The sequence below is a fragment of the Stenella coeruleoalba genome (assembly GCF_951394435.1).
Source record: "Stenella coeruleoalba genome assembly, chromosome: 3".
In the NCBI taxonomy this organism is placed as follows: domain Eukaryota; kingdom Metazoa; phylum Chordata; class Mammalia; order Artiodactyla; family Delphinidae; genus Stenella; species Stenella coeruleoalba.
Window position 1 is genome coordinate 93,162,872 of NC_137148.1, and position 13,578 is coordinate 93,176,449.

Here is a 13,578-nt window from a genome sequence, read left to right on the forward strand (position 1 = left end):
CTAAATATGCCTTAATGATCAGCTCTACCTTTATAGTTGGAAATAATTCATCTTTTGTTGCTGCTGTTGAAAGAAAACAGGGGATTACTTCTTCCCTATTGACAGCACAGGGGAAGCCCCTCTCTTGGTGTCAGTGTATCTTTGTCCATCGTGGTTCTAGTCCTCTTGCCAAACATGGAAAAAATACTCCAGATGATTATTTTGGAATATTAACAATTTTAAGAGCCATAGACTGCAAAGGGTTGGCCTCATAAGTAAAGTGTAAAGAGCACTGTAGGTCTGCATTGGGAGGAAGCTAGCATATTGCTGGTAGCATTACCATACCATGCATGAATCGTACCACGCAAATGGTGCCAATTAACAGCAGCATTCCACCCAGGGGACCCCATATACCTCTTTGCTCTGTAGGTCATATGCCCTTGCCCTCTAGACTCAGGAACTGCCCTGCTGAAGATGAAAGGGGCAAGTACCCTTAGGGACATAAATACGTCAGATGGATTCTACCTATTGCTTGAAAACCTAACTCCACCCATGAGTTATTTAATGAGAATTTATCTTCTCATTGTATTTACCATTTGATATTTAGTTTCATTTTGTGGAAAGAAGGTGGGACTAAGTAACTTTTAACTAGAGCTTGTAGAGAGCTTTCAGGGGACCAAGCATTTTCTTAGGCATCCTTTCCTTTAACTTTCACATTATCCCTGTGAGGAAGGTTCTATTTTTATAATGAGCAAATTGAAATTCAGAGTAAGTAACTTTCCTGTGTTCTCAAACTAGTCATTCATCAAGCCATCTGTAAAATATATTCGGAAAACAAACCTCTTATTCACTAAATTTTAAAATTGTGATTTTTGTGGAAGATTCTATTACAAAATTAACCAATGTTACACATGTTGTATTAGGGTTCTCCAGAGAAACGGAACCAATAGGATGTGTATGTGTATGCAATATGCGCATATGTGTGTGTGGAGAGAGAGAGAGAGAGAGAGATTTATTATAAGGAATTGGCTTTCACCATTATAGAGGCTCAGAAGTCCCAAGACCTGCAGTTGGCAGTGGCAGAGAGCATAGCAGACATGTAGTTCCTGTTTGTGTCTGAAAGCCTGAGAACTGGGAGAGCCAGCAGTATACATTCTATTCTAAAAGCCAGCAGGCTTGAGACCCAAGAAGAGCCAGTGTTTCAGTGTAAATCTTAAGACCAGAGTCCTAGCTCTAGGCAGTCAGGCAAGAGGAGTTCCATCTTACTCAGTATTTTTGTTCTATGCATGCTTGCAACTGACTGGATGAGTCCCGCCCACATTAGGGAGAACAATCTGCTTTACTCAGTCTACCAATTCAAATGTTAATTTCATCCACAGACACACCCAGAATAATATTTGACCAAATGTCTGAACGTTCCATGGCCAGTCAAGTTGACACATAACATTAACAGTCACACCTGTGGTATATGGTTCTTTGGCAGTCGGCACTGGTGTTTGTTGACTACCTACGCTGTGCTCAGCTCCCTGCCACTGGAAAAGACTGAAGCAGAGCAAAGCACAATGTATCTACCCTGGAGGAATTGGAGAAAACAGGGCTGATCTCATCATAAAATGGTCTTTGGGCCTCTAGAGACGTGCTGTCCATTAAAATTAGAGGGTAAGCCACAAACATGAGCCATGAGTATGATTTTAGATTTTCTAGCAGCTACATGTTAAAAAGGTAAATTTCTTTTTAATTAATTAATTAATTTATTTTTGTCTGTGTTGGGTCTTCGTTGCTGTGCGCAGGCTTTCTCTAGTTGTGGCGAGCCAGGGCTACTCTGTTGCAATGTGCAGGCTTCTCATTGCAGTGGCTTCTTTTGTTGCGGAGCACGGGTTCTAGGCACGTGGGCTTCAGTAGTTGCGGCGTGCGGGTTTAGTTGCTCTGCGGCACGTGGGATCTTCCCGGATCAGGTCTCGTACCCATGTCCCCTGCATTGGCAGGCAGATTCTTAACCACTGCACCACCAGGGAAACCCAAAAAGGTAAATTTTAAAACTATATTTTATTTTACCCAGGATTCCAAAATGTTATTATTATAATATGTAATCAACATGAAAATTATTGGGATATTTTACACTCTGTTTTTGGAACTGAGTTTTGAACAGTGTGTATTTTGCAGCCACAGCACATCTCAATTCAGACCAGCCACAGTTCAAGTGCTCTGTAGCCACATAAGACTGGGCTGCTGAACAGGCAGTGCATCCACAGTGTCTGCTGTGAATGCTCTGTCTCATGTATCTTATCACACTGTGTTATGGTCTGAGAACCAAGTAACTGAGAGTTTGGGGAAAGAACCTATTTGGAGGATTTGCTATAACACAAGGGAGGTCTCAATGATATTTCTCAGGACAAGCTGTCTAGGAAAATCAGACCTGGATCATCACCAGTTACTCTAGATCCACAAACTGTCAGAACTACATGGTTACAAGGTTATCTACTTTTTCTGAACCAGAATAGACTGGTTCTTGGCCAACCTGCTCCTAGATATTACTTCTTATTCTGCATTACTCATGTCACTTCCCTCCCAAGTCACATTTACTGTCCCATGCCAAATGAGCAACTCCTTGGGCCTGGGAGAGTATAGACTGGTGTAGAAAAGAATAAGCCAAATCACACTTTCCATGAGTTTTGTATACTGCAAAACAGCCAAGGGTGAGAATACTCTAGTATCATAAGATTTTGCTAACTGATTCCCATCAAATGTACATAATATGCATTCCTCGCACTTACACTTCCCACCAGCAGCCCCCCTTTAAATAAAGATCTGTAGTTTCCCCTGAGGATGCCTTATACATCCCCACATCATACCTTTAAGGTAATATGAGAATTCCGTTTCTGGTCCACCTCTCTCCTTGTCCCATTTGGGTTACTGCTATCAAGATGCTACCCAAGCACTCTTCCCTCTTTCTTTCTTAATGAGGCTTTCCCAGGCATACTTTCATGTGAAGGCTTCTCTGTGTCTATTTGCCACCCACCCCCATTCTTTACAGGCTGAGTCTTTTCCAGCTCATGGAACTGCCCTTGGTGATGGTATTTTTTTTTTTTTTTTTTTTTTTTTTTTTTTTTTTGCGGTACGCGGGCCTCTCACCGCCGCGGCCCCTCCTGCCGCGGAGCACAGGCCCCGGATGCGCAGGCTCAGCGGTCATGGCTCACGGGCCCAGCCGCTCTGCAGCATGTGGGATCTCCCCAGACCGGGGCGTGAACCCATGTCCCCTGCATCGGCAGGCGGACTCTCAAACACTGCGCCACCAGGGAAGCCCGGTGATGGTATTTTTGTGTGTGTATCAGTTTGAGGGTGGACGATGTCACTGATATTACATATCAAGGGAAAAATCACCTCAACTCTCAAGAAACCAGGACCCCCCAAAAGTAGTAGCTGACCCTGAATTTTGAGATAGAACAGATTTAGAACCTAGTGCTCATTGTTCTATAGTGGTGATTTTCTTAGAACATAATATTGATTAATAAAACAGAGAATAAGTTTGGTTTTTTAAATCCCCTTTGTCCTCTTAGATAAAAATTATTTTATTTTCCCTGAGAAAAGAGGATTCCCTAAGTAGTGATTAAACGGTTTTCCCCTTGAGGAGAAAAAGGAATTTCATATCCTGTTTATATTATAAAGTCTATTGTTATTAATATTATTAAAGTCAGACTAAGTTATACAAATTGTGGCTAATTTGGGCACTTGGATCTAGATGCAAGGTTTTGAGTCAATTTATAGTTATTTTTTCTTGATGTGGGAAACCAGTGTTTCTTTTTCTCTCTTCAGAAGGTTTGATGACCATTGTTTCTTTGTGGGAGAACGTTACATCCTTTGCAAGGAGCTCTCTCCCAGGCTGTGCCAGAATACCTGAAACACCACTTCCCTCTGACCCCACCCTCAATACTTCCTACTTGACGCTTCCCAGATCACCTCGTTTGCTCCCTAAATTGCACGTTGTGTACGCTGGCACTCACCAAAACTCATGCATCTTGCCAAATGGTTGCCTAAGCCAAATCAGAGGAAAACGCAAAGAACTGATGAATAGAGAAAAATGTCCAGTCCAATGAGCCAATTCGTTTATTGCGCATTCGCTTGCCTTTCTTCATTTTTCTAATTTCTGTCACCAGCTTTTATTATTCATGTACATCTTTATGGTTAGTATCCTTTCTATGTAGAATTTCTAGAATTGGATTCCAGTTCTCCTTTCCTAAAATTATCCGATGTCTTATACAAAAAACAAGAAAAATGGACCATAGAGCTGCACAGCTAAATGTGATAGCATCTCTTGACTTCTCCCTTACCAGCCTTTTATTTCTACAGTTTGGGCTCCATAGGTTCATATGAAACCACCTTTGTGCAAAGACAAACGTGACTCCTTTTACTTTTCCACAGGAGGGGTCAGGGCTTGTGTACGTGATGCTTGAACCAAAAGAGCAGAGGCAGTGGGTCATGATCAGTGGTGCCTCCTGGGGAGCTGGGGACTTAAAAGACCAGAACCACTCTGCAGAATCTGGCCTGAGGTTCTAAGACCAGGTCTCAGGGGTCATTCCTCTGCCAGATAGAATCAGTTGATCTAGTCCCTGCCAAGCAGCTCTTGTTGATGGTGCTGCCAAACCAGACGACACTGGCTTATTTTAGTTTTACTATCTCAGAGCTCAAGGTGAGGAATTCAACTCAAGGACATGAATGCAGCACAGAAAGGCTGTTCCCATTGGCTGGGCAGAAGGTGCAGAATAGAAAGGAGAGGCAAGTCATCCTCTCTCAGTCTTCCAGCCGTCTGTGGGGTTCTCTACAGATCCCCAGACACTGGAGGCACACGGGACCCTTCAATTGACAAGGTTTGCCCTCGTGTCACAAGCCCATCCATAAAGCTTTGAAAACTTTACGGGCTTCTCTTACAAGCTCTTTTTTTTTTTTTTTTTTTTTTTTTTTTTGCGGTTCGCGGGTCTCTCACTGCTGTGGCCTCTCCCATTGCGGAGCACAGGCCCCGGATGTGCAGGCTTAGCGGCCATGGCTCACAGGCCCAGCCGCTCCGTGGCATGCGGGATCCTCCCGGACCGGGGCACGAACCCGCGTCCCCTGCATCGGCAGGCGGACTCCCAACCACTGCGCCACCAGGGAAGCCCCAACAAGCTCTTTTTTTAAAGATATAACTGCATGTACAGAATACTCTCTTCTCCTTAATATGTCTCTTCTTGTCATTCAGGTTTTTCCAAGGAATGGGAAGGCATATTCTACACATACACAAACTGGATCTCAAATGCTCAGTTTTCTGCTCATGCTTTCTGATTATTTTGTATTGTCTGTGACTATATGACCGAAAGTTATGGCCTACACTTAACCACATAAGGTTCTCTAAAGGCATTTAGCATGATGTAAGTTTCAATTAATTTTTCTAGTCTCCTTTCCTAACCTCCAAACCAACTCTATCAGCTTCACACATGGACTTTGCTGAAGGGGACACACTTTCTCTCCAGTTCTTAGCTCAGACTTCTTTACTTGCTAGCTGATTGATGAAGTCAAAAGTTTTCTCCCAGTGGTTCTTAACTCTTTTTTTTAATGCGGGTCACAGACCCACTCTAGATCTGCTGAATGTTATACACCCACTCCTCATATAACTGCACATGCAAACAAATTCATACTTGCAGGTTATTATGACTCTATGATCTCTATCCATGAACCCCAGGTCCATCCATGAACCCCAGGGCTAGGATCTGGTGACTGTAAGAAAGTCTTACCTCCCAGTGAAAATGAAAATCTGCCCAACATATGGCAAAATATAAAGAGACAATTTTCATAGTGGAAAATAATTTGATTGCTTCAGATCTTATTTTAGCAACAGTGAAAGTAATAATTCTTATTATTTAATCAGTCTGGATAGGAATATCCACATATTAATTTAACTAAAGAAGAAAAAGAATAAAACTGAGGGTCAGTATTAGACTTTTCCATAATGGCATATGTAGAAGTTATTTTTCTGGTTAATTTTGATTCACTTTCCCCCCTGCGTAACTCTAGGCTGTTCATAAGAAACATGTTAATCGACCAGGAATTAAATGGCTCTTCTTTGGCCTTAATATTTTGAGTGTTTCTGCTATTTTAAAAGTGTCTGATCCAAAAATTTTACCCTGCAACTTACTTTTTATTTCTATTGAGACAGGAAACAGTTTATAGTAATTGTTGGCTATGTGAAGGGTCATAATAATCATATGAGCTCTTATTCAAATTGTAAGGTACTTCTGTTGTCTCATAACTTCAAGCAAATCAGCCTGTGCAGAGCAGTTTGCTTTAGCTGTATAACATGTTGAAAATACGGATAATAACCCTTACGTTTACATCAAATTTTAGTCTTTGAGACAAGAATATGATAACATATTATAAAAACTGATTTGTTTGGCCTCAACATTCTCTGGTCTTATTAATACATTTGAAACCACTAATACAAAAACAGTTTATGTGTATGAAGCTGAAGCACAATGGGAATCATTCAGTTCTATTCACAAATGTTGTATATGTGTCATGTTTTACTCCCAGTATTTGAAAGTTGGCAATTTATGTTTGCTAGATCTGATAAGCCTGTACTCAGAACACTTTGTAACAGGTTTACTATTAAATAAATTGCATAGACAGTGTAAAAACTTAAAAATACAGAAAAACACAAGGAAGGAAATTAAAAGTACCAATAATCCTATCCTCAGGGTCTATATATAATGAGAGTGGTTTCTGTCCATAGGGAAGTTTAACCTCTATCATGATAGCAGGAATTTTTAATCTTCAGTCATCTATCATGTTGTCTTAAGCTTTATCCTTTTCATTGGAATGTGATCATCCTTTTCTGATTCCTGTTTTTTAAAAAATATGGACTACTTTCTGGATTGTATATATGATGTGTAAGACCATTATTATTTAAAGTCAGTATAGCATATTGGATAGCAGTTTGGAGTTCCGAGTCACCAGTTTTCCCATAATTGGCCTTGGCACTTCGACGCTGTGTGAACTCGAGCAAGTTGCATCTCCCCTTTATCTCAACTTTATATCCTATAAAATGGGGACAGTTGTCATACCAATGTCATAAGGAGGAACAATTATCCTAATAGGGGTGCATGAATAAATACATGTGAAGTTCTTAGTGCAGTATCTGGTATTTAATAAATAACTATTATGCCAACTACTACTGGGAATGTTTGTGGTACTTTTGAATAAAAACTTTTGTTTTTTCTGATCATAAGGTTTTTTAATGCTTATTATAAACAATACTTACATGTGCAAATTAGGAAGAGAAAATACCTTCCTCTAAATAGTTGCTTTCTCCCATCCTCTATCTACCATCAGTAGTTTATAGTGTTAAATTTTTGCTATAGCTATAATTGCAATTATATATGCATACATGTATATATGCAAATACACATAATTTATATAGATAATTTTTAAAGAGATCATACTAAATGTTCTGTTCTATAAAATCTTGAATTTTTCGCTTGATAAATGCCAGAAACCTTTGCATGTTAATATGAGTAAATATTCTCTTCATAAATGTTTTGCACATTTTTCTTGTAATTTAAAGATTCATTTGTATCCTAAAATTTTATTGCTGCTATGAAGAAAAGCTAATAATATTGGTATTTTTGTCTTATATCAGGTTCCCTTAGTGGATTTTCCTGTTTGTTTTCTTAGTTTTATTCAGTTTATTCTTTGGATTCTCTAGATAGATATTATATCAAGAGCAAAAAATAGAATTATGTCTGATCTTTTCTAATACTTTTCATTCCTTTTTCTTACTGCATTGGCCAAAATTGCCATTACATGTTGAATAATTATAAATGCTATCTTCCTTATTACACTCTTGACTTTACTAGGAAGGCTCCATTCATTTAAATGCTAAGTTCGTTTGCTAAAACCTTAGAATCATTTTGGTTTCTCTCTTTCTTTCATAATTTACATTCAATCTATTAGCAAATCCAATTGGAAATACCCTCAAAATTATACTCCAATTACTTTAAAATATCTCTACTACTACTCCCTAGACCAAGTCACTATGATTTTTTGCCCAGCACTGCAGTAGCCTGGTAAGAGGTCTATCGGCATCTGTCTTTCCTTCTTTACAATCTATTGTCCCTAAACAGTCAGAATGATCTTTTGAAAATGTAAAGCTAATGTTGTCAATGCTGTGATTAAAACTTTCCAGGCATTGTAATCATCTTTAGAATAAATTCCAAATTTCTGCAAGGTTTCTACATGATCTGACCCCTGACAACCTCTCCAGGCTTATTTCCTAAAACTCTTATCTGTCCCCATTCTGTTCTCAGTCTTGCTAAACTGGCCTTTCTGTTGTTCCTCAAACACACCAACCAGCCTTTCTGCCTCCAGTCCCTTATACTTGATATTTCCCTCCTTATGGAATATTCTATACCCTGATATTCCTGTACCTCCTTCCTCACTTTGTATAGATCCATGCTCTAATACCTCCTTAGAGAAATATTTTTCTGAGCACCTTATCTGCAGTAGCATCTCATTAATTGTCCTCTTTGTCCTTTTACTCAGGTTTTAATTGTCTTCCTAACAATTAAAAACACCTGACGTTGTATTACACAATACCTTATTTGTTTATTGTCGTTTCTGCTGTAAGGATATAGGCAGTTTGGAAGTCTGTCTATATTTTGCTTGTTGCTTTAATCCTCCATGATTATAGTGCCTTGGACATAATAGTTACTCAATGCATGCTATTTTTAGGATGGATCAATCAATGGTTACAATACTTCCCAAATGCCCCTCATGGAAAGTGACATTTACCTTGGCATTTTAAAGACTCTGAGAAGTCTGAAAATTCTGTTTAACCTTGTTTAAGGCCTTCCTGTTTTACATAATGTTTGAACATGATAAGCTGTTTCCCAATATATTGCTAGTAAGAGCTTATAGAATATTGCTCTGTTGAACCTAGGCTTGGGAACCCCACTATGTTGTTCTCACTCTTTCTCTGTTTTTATGATATCATATCCTCATCAGATTTTGGGATAAGAGTCCTTCCAGCTTTAAAATTAAATGGAAATTTTAAGCTTATACTTATGATCTGAAACAGCTAAAATTGAAATAAGATCATTAATTATTTCCTTGAAGTCTTGAGAGAAATTTAATGTATCTGGATCTGATATCAATACTCAGGGTTATAATTTTGACAGTCTTCTGTGTATTTCTAAGACCCATTACAATTTTATACCTCTTCATAACTTATTCAATTTACATATTTTTTTCTGGAAATTCACTGACTTAATATGGATTATCTAGTTTAGGTGCCATAATTTTTATTTAACATTCTCATATTTTTAAACCCTTTGTGTATGTGCTTTTATAGTATGTTTACCAATCCAAATGTTTATATGTCTATGTTTTTCAATATTTATCAAATTTTAGTCCTTTGGTAAATATGCCAGAGTTTATATTTTGTATCAGTCTCTATTACTTGGTTTTATTTATTTTAATGCAACTATTTATTTCTTTTGATGGTAAAGAGACTTGGTTCTAATACATTTTTTTCTCCTTTCTCATGGTCTAATCAATTCCCCTATGAGGGAAATTTGTTTTTACTTTAGTTGAATTATAGCAAAAAATAAAAAGCTCTAGAAGTCTGTGCTTCAGAATGTATTGAGATTCCCACACAATAGAGCAAGCTCTCTTGTAAACTTTCATTTTATAAATGTTCCAGAGAGTGTATAGAACACAAGTTTTATTTATATTTATAATCAAGCCAGATAATTGTGTTATCTATGTCCTCTTTAATTTTTGATGGTACTTTAAATTATTAGAACAACCATATTGATTGTCCTTTTATTTCTACCAATTTTTAATTTATACATTCTTATGCTGTGTTAACTGAAGCGTAAAACCTTACGGCTATTATATCAACTTTGTGAGATATTTGCATCTACGGTCATGACTGAAGCTAGCCTGGATTTTTGTTCCTTTTGTACTACTTTTGTTGAGTTTTGGTAACAAGGTTTATGTTAGTCTTATAAAAGAAGAAGGAGCCCAGGAGAGGCATATCTTCTTTTTCCTATTCTCTAAAAGACTTTGTGTAAGATTAGATTTTTTTAAATACCTTTGATAGAACTTGCTGGAGAAGCCATGTGAACCCATAGGTTTCTTTGTGGGAAAGTTTTATTGGACTTAATAAATGGATTCAATTTAATTTCTAATTACATTTTAGTGAATAAATATTTATGCTTACTTCACACTTCCAATATCAGCCTGTGTTGCTTCTATGAATTTAATCTATTACTCTTTGCATTCAAGATTTTCTTGTTTGTCTTTATTTTCTACAGCTTCACTCTGATGTATCTAGTTATGGATTTGCTTTTACTCATCCTATAAGTGTTTTTTTAAGTTTATTGAATAAGTACTGTTTTCTTTCATCAGTCTGAATTCAAATATCAGTTCACTTTATACACTGCTTCTTTCCTATTCTTCTAGAACTCAAATTAATGTATGTTAGACTATGTCTTTTAATGTCTCTTATCCTGGCCAGTGTGTCTCATATTTTTGTCTCCCTACACTTCATTCCAGCTGGTTTCTTCTAATCTATATTCTAGTTTATTAATTTTCTCTTTAGTGGTGTTAAACCCATCTACTGAGTTCTTAATTTTATTATTGTGCTGTTCAGTTCTACAACTTCCAGTTAATTTTCAAATCTTTAGTGTCACGTTTTACTTTTTCCAATTGATTATTATAATACTTAAATTCAGCTTATATCTTATTGATCATAGTAACTATAACTACATTACTTTATACATCTGGTAATTCATAAATAGGGATTTTGTTTCTGTTTATGGTTTGTGTTGATTTTAACTATCACCATTTTTGTGTTGTATAGTCTTTTATTGTTTGCTGAAATTTTTATTTGAAAAATTATTTGGGGGAAATAATTTGAGACAGAATATATCTTCAACCAGAGAAGAATTTGCTTTTAAATGACAGGTACCTAAGAGTGAGAGCAGTCTTGGATCAAGGCTTAGGGATTTTCTGCACTACCTCGTTGACCTGCCAGAGTGCCCTAACTTAAGAGTACAACCCCTAAGTGTCCCTACCATAAATAGAGTATATGCTACATTAGGTTTCTACCTTTGGTAGGCACTAAATTCAGACCCATCCTTTCAGCTCCTGAAATTTCCATGAAAGATCTACTTGCCTTTAAGCCCTTAACCCCAGAATACGCAAATTGGTATAAAAGTGACAGCCAGGGAAGAGGGAATATTCTTCAGGGTGTTGACTCCTGATGCCTTCAGCAACCTAAACCTTGCTCCCTTCTCAATTTCAGAAACTCCACCTCTCAGATGCTTCACCTATATAGGTGAGTGTCCCTGGAAAGAAGGTCTCTAGTCAATCTCTTTTTATGTTATCCTCTCAACAAGAAATTCCATAATATCTTGTTGGGTCTTTGATGTTAATTAAAATCTTTTCTGGCTTTTTCACCAAATGGTTTAGTGGTCTTCAACAAAGTGGTAGTGCAAGATGACCTAGTCTGCCATTATCACAAGTGGAAGCCTCTGTGTATGCTTATGTGTGTGCGTGTGTGTGTATAATAATTAGATTTCTTTTAAAAACTCATTTCTAGTACCAGTCTATTTCAGTACAAGATGTTTCTCCTGGTGGCAACTCGTTATTCTCCTTTTACATTGTGAGTTTCCATCATGTCTGATGATTTTTCATTGGTCACTCATATTGAAAGATCTAGACAGTTGAGTACTGGCGACTGATGAAGTCTCCATTTGCAGTCCTGTTGCCTTCATCACTATAGTTTGAAGCATTGCTGGGTGTATTGGATGAAAACAGGTAGGCATGCCCCATTGTGAGACAGTGAATTCACTGCATGGATTTATGGATGAACTTCACCCCCACACTTTGGACAGTTATACCAGCAGTGAGCAGAGAAGTGACATTTTCCACGTTCAGCACTAACTTGCATTATAAGAGATAAGTTGGTATTTCCCTGTATATTGCTTTCAAACTTATGGTTTCCACAGTCCTTTGAAGACTGTTAAGAGCATGGGCACTGAAGCCACACTACCTGAGTTCTGACTTATTAGTTATGTAATCTGGGTCAAGTAATTTATTCTCTCTATATTTCATTTTTCTAATCACTTAAGTGGGATAATAATAGTACCTACCTAATTGAGTTACTATGAGAAGTAAATTAATTAATATATGTAAAACAATTAGAGCAATGCATGGCATTTAAGTAGTAAATGCTCAATAAATGTTGACTATTACCATGTCCACATGTAAACTTTTAACGCATAGGTTTAAAACTCCTTTTCCTTTATTTTCCATTGCTAGATATCATGACTTATGTGAGATCATTCCAAATATTTATTACAAAACTTTTCCATCCAACTCTTTTGCTGTTAGTTATGTAAAACTCCTTTTCTTTATCAATGTCTAAAACAGACCAAAATATTTAACTTCCTTAGACAATTAGAGTAACCTGAGCACCACAATTCTAGATCTTTCTAGATAACAGAAAAATTTCTGGTTTTAATTTACAATTTGATGTCAAATTATTATATTCTAAAATATTCTCTTCAAATTTCTTTATTGTTAGCTTTTGTTAATAAAGTTACATTTAATCAATTAGATACTTGGCACTTGGAAGTTTTGCTGTTCAAAAGAAATGATCTCATTTTGGCATCTAAAACAAAGGATATAATTTGTAGTAAGTAAGGCTTTCCTCATCTTCTGATGGTAAGAACGTTGAAGCCTGGTAACTTTAAATAACTTATTTAGTTAGAAGCAAATAAATGTGTTAAAAACTCTAGTTGAAAAGGTAGACAACATCCATAATCAGATGAGTCATTTCACCAGAGATGGGAATTATAAGACATAACCAGATGGAAATGCTAGAAATTACATAAGGACGTAATTAAGGTTAAATGAGGTCATAATGGTAGGGGCTCTGATTCAATAGGATTAGTATCTTTATAAGACACAAGAGAGTGGTGTCTTATCTACATGTACATGCACTATGAAAGCCCATGTGAAGACATAGTGAGAAGGAAGTTGTCTACAAGCCAGGCAGAGAGCCCTCACCAGGACCTGAACTGGTCAGCACCTTGATCTGGGACTTTTAGCTTCCAGAACTGTGGGAAAAATAAATTTCTGTTGTTTAAACCACCCAAGACTTTTTGTTGTTGTTGTTGTTATGGCAGCCTGAGCAGACTCACACAGTTGGGTAGAAGTTATAGATAATTCCAATTAGGAGAGAAAATCTGAACAAATACATGGAAGAAAGGATAAGGGTAGTCTGTGAGGGTATGTGCAAGTGGATTAACATTGCTAGAACATTGAAACAAGACTGTGATAAATGAGGAAGAATGGCAATAATGAATAAATAATAATAAATAAATTAGATCATTTCATGCAAGTCCTTAAATTCCATACTAAGGAACCTGGATTTTGTCCTAAAAAGCAGATGAGATTTAAGTAGTGAATTCACAAGATGACATTTATGGGATTTTTAAAATTATTTTTAATCAACAGCTGTAGGTCTTGTGAATGATGAATTTTTTTGTGGACATAAATTGA